This window comes from Galeopterus variegatus, unplaced genomic scaffold (genome assembly GCF_000696425.1).
Source record: "Galeopterus variegatus unplaced genomic scaffold, G_variegatus-3.0.2 Scaffold10657, whole genome shotgun sequence".
NCBI lineage: Eukaryota > Metazoa > Chordata > Mammalia > Dermoptera > Cynocephalidae > Galeopterus > Galeopterus variegatus.
Window position 1 is genome coordinate 16,621 of NW_007736768.1, and position 4,687 is coordinate 21,307.

Genomic DNA, 4,687 nt, shown 5'->3' on the forward strand with positions numbered 1-4,687 from the left:
CTCACTGGCTGAGCGAGGGGCAAGCACAGCACTGAGGGTTGCGATCCCGTTGCCGGTCCCGGTCCGGTACGGGCGCGACACTGAGGGTTGCGGTCCGTTGCTGGACACGAAAAAAGACAAAAAGGAAAAAAAAGAAAAGAAAAGAAAAGACACCGGCTGACTGATTGGATTAAAAACCTTGGACCAACTGTATGCTGTCTTCAAGAGGCTTGCCTCACTTGTAATGACACACACCGACTAATAGTGAAGGGGTGGAAAAAGATATACCATACAAGGAAAACAAAAAATGAGCCAAAGTAACTATTCTTGTACTGGGTAAATAGACTTTAAACCAAAAACCATAAAATGAGACAAAGAAGGCCACTATATAATGATAGAAGGATCTATCCAACAAGAAAACATAACATCATACATATATATTCACCCAACTCTGGGGCACCAAGATGTATAAAAGAAAAACTATTAGACCTAAGGAGGTAGGTAGACCCCAATATGATAACACTGAGGAAACCGAATACCACCGTCTCAGCATTGGACAGAGAATTTAGGCAAGAAATTAACAGAAGGACAGGATTTAACTACATTTTATAAAGAGTGGACCTGGAATATATCTACAGAACATTTCATCCAATAACTACAGAATATGTAATATTCTCATAAGCACATGGAACATTCTGCACGATAGACCACATGTTATGTCACAAATCAAGTAGCAGAAAATTATTAAAATATCAAAAGCATTTCAAGTATTTTTTCAGACTACAATGGATTTAAACAGGAAATCAATAATCAATAATAAGCAAAAATCTGGAAACTATACAAATACATGGAAATTAAGCAACAGGCTACTGAATGACCTATGGGTCCCAGAAGAAATGAAACAAGAAATCAAAAAAATTCTTGAGGTTAATGAAAATAAAGATCATACCAAAATCTGTGATATACTGCAAAGCAATAGTAAGAGAGAATTTATAGCAAAATAAATAAATAAATAGGAAATCAAAAGAATAGAAAGACTTCATATAAATGACAATACATCTCAAAGAGCTAGAAAAACAAGAACAATCCAATTCTAAAAGTAGTAGATGAAAATAAATAACTAACGCCAGAGCAGAATTAAAATATATACAGACCCCCCCGAATATGATACAAAAGATCAATGAAATGAAAAAGGTGTGTTTTTTGAGAAGATAAACAAAATAGGTTAATTATCAGCTGGACTAAGAAGAGGTAAGACCCAAATAACCAAAATTAGAAATGAAAAAGGAGACAGTAAACCTGATAAAAGTTATACAAAGAATCATTAGAGACTGTTATAAATAACTATTTGCCAACATTTGCAATACTGGGGGAAATGGATAAATTTCTGAATGCATACAAACTACCAAGATAGAACCAAGAAGAAATAAAAAACCCAAACAGACCAATAACAAGCCATGGGATTGAAGCCATAATTGGCAAAGGAAAGCCCTGGACTGGATGGATTTACTGCTGAATTCAACCAACATGTAAAGAGGAACTACTACCAATTCTTTTTAAACTATTTCAAAACATTGAAATAGAGGCCGCTTTCCCAAACTCATTCTTTGATGCCAGTATCACCCTGACACTAAAGCCAGATAATGAAATAACAAAAATTTAAAACTACAGGCCTATATCACTGATGAATGTAGACATAAAATTCCACCAAAATATTAGCAGTCAGAATAAAGAACACACAAAAATAATTAGACACCATGATCAAATGAGATTCATCCGATGGATGAAATGATGGTTTAACATATGCACATCAACAAAATCTTAAAGTCATATGTTGTGTCATACAGCACATCGACAAAATCAAAAACAAAAACATGTGATTTATATCGATAGATACAGAAAAAACATCCAACAAAATTCAGTATCCCTTCATGACAAATGGTCTTAGCAAATTAGGTATAGAAGGAAAGTATATCAACATACTAACAGCCATATATGACAAACCCACATCTATTATCATCCTGATTGAAGAAACTTGAAGACCTTTCCCTTAAGTACTGGAAAAGAAAAGGATGCCCACTCCCACTACTCCTATTTAGCATAGTATTAGAAATCCTAGCAGAACAACCATGCAAGAGAAAGAAATAAAGAGCATGTACATTGCAAAAGACAAAGCCAAGTATCCCTCTTTGCAGATGACATGACCCTATATATAGAAAAACCTAATGGGTAATTGTAGAGAGTGTGATTGAGTATAAAGTATAGGCAGTAATGCATTATTTTTGAATGTGTGCATTAGGAATGGCTGCACTTTAACCGACTGAGCTAACTAGGCAGCCACTATATTCAGTTTAAATAGACATTATCTACCCTTTACCTACATTTTTAGAAAGAATGAATATCTCATTTGCATTTACTATATATTAATTTTCTTCTAAAAGCAATCCCAGGGCCGGCCCCGTGGCGCACTCTGGAGAGTGCAGCGCTGGGAGCGCAGAATCGCTCCCGCCATGGGTTCGGATCCTGTATAGGAATGGCTGGTGTGCTCACTGGCTGAGTGCGGTGCGGGTGACACCAAGCCAAGGGTTGTGATCCCCTTGCCGGTCGTGAAAAAGACAAAAAAATAAAAATAAAATAAAATGAAAAAATAAATAAAAGCAATCCCATTAGTGGATTATTCTCTCAGCCCTTCTGCACCTGTACTCCACACCATTAGCACTCGCATTTATTTGACAGCATATTTGGAGTACGGTCATTGGGGACATTAGTTATAAACATTTATGGTGTGCAATTAGACACTTTGATATATGTATACATTGTGAAATGATAACATCAATTTAAATTAACAAATCTATCACTTTATATATACTTATTTGTGTGTATCTTGAGAACACTTGTGATAAAGCCTCTTAGCAGGTTTCAAGTATAAAACACATTAGTATTAATTAAAGTCACCACGGTGTACATCAGATTTCCAGAATTTGTTCATCCCATTTACTAGAAGCTTGATAAACTTTTACCAGTATCTCTTTATTTCTACAGCTCCAATTCTCTGGAAACTACCATTCTGCTCTCTGCTTCAATAAGTTCTATATGTGACTACATATATGGGGACTGGGCACTGGGGACATTGGGGTTGACCAGCCTGCACAGCCTATTTTCTGACCATTTTGTGACCATCACATCTCATGCTTTTGTACATCAAGGTGTTCTGAAGCTCATGGAGCCACCTGGTCATGCTCTCCTATAAGGTGTGTGAGTTGTTATAGGTGACCTGGCATCAGCAGCCACTTGTGCCTCTCACAAGATGCAGGACTGTCCTGCACTTGTGCCTGAGTTACCTGATTGTATAAGTGAAAGACACAAGGGCTCGCTGGGATAGCTTAGACAGCTTCAGCTGACCCACCTGTCACCTGCTCCTGGGTCCATAGATGAACAAATACATGAGAGGATGCTAGGGGATAAAGTTGAGTTGAGTGCATCAATGGATATATCTTTACTCAAAACCACAAGGGGCAGGGGTGTGCCTATCTGAGGGGAGGTCTTCATATACAAACAAAGGGTGTTTGAGGGCTAAGCGTGCAAGCTTATAACACAGTAAATGGGCCTTGTTTATCTTCAGTTAAATTATTCCCAATCACATATGATGAGAAATTTCAGGAAGATATGTTTGTCATGAATGAAACATGAGTCATAAAAATTCAGTGAAGGAAATGACCCTAGTAACTATTCACATCTTATCTGCAAAACGACATTGTCAGTTTCTTCCTCATTATCTGAGAGAGGATGTGAGTGTTTAAAAGCATGAAGAAAAAAGCATGAATGTCTGAGGAGACACCTGAGAAATTGGGGAGGACAAAAAACCATTGATCTTTACAGGAAACTCTTCACTGTCCTCTGTACCTGCCACTGGCACTAGGCTGCTGTGCTCAGTGTGTCCTGAGAACCCACTGGTGGTCAGGGCACCTCTGCAGGGAGGTCTGTATCTCAGCTCACACTGACTTCCTATCACTGTGTCTCTCACACAATAATACAAGGCCGTGTCTGTGGCTATCAAATTTTTCATTTGCAGATGCATAGTGTTCTTGGCATTTTCTCTGGAGATGGTGAATTGGCCCTGCACTGAGTCTGTGTAGCTTGTGCTACCACCACTGCAATTAACAGAGGAGACTGTTCCAACCCCATTCCTGGAACCAGGTGGACATAGTGCATGTCTAGTCATCAAAGGTAAATCCAGAGGATGTGCAGGAGAGTCTCAAAGACACTCCAGGCTATACCAGGCCTTCCCTGAACCAGCTGCACCTCACATTGGACATCTGCAAATTATACATAAACTATAAAACTATAATGGCAAAGCACAATGATACTGGAACAAAAATATACATATGGACCAAAGGAAAAGAACAGAGTTTCTTAAGTCCACATGTCTTGAGTCAACTGGATCTCCAACTAAGCCACCTAAACACACAATAGAGATATGACAGGCCCTTTTCCTAATGCTGTTGGGAAAAGTGGATATTCTTATGCAGAATAACAAAATTGATCCCTTATTTCACACTTTATATGAAACAAAACTTAAGATGAATTAAAGACAATGACAAAAAAGTGAACTGAGAATGATGAATGCTGTTGAGGTTGGAGAGAAAAATGAACACTTCAACACTGTTAGTGGGACTGTGAAATGGTGCAGCCTTTATGGAAAATGATT

At 38.1% G+C, this 4,687-nt stretch overlaps 1 pseudogene; it reads right to left on the bottom strand.

Annotated features, from left to right (window-relative positions):
- Positions 1 to 3,882: 3,882 nt before the first annotated feature.
- On the bottom strand, positions 3,883 to 4,295 carry LOC103610139 (annotated as a pseudogene).
- Between the last annotated feature and the right edge of the window lie 392 nt (positions 4,296 to 4,687).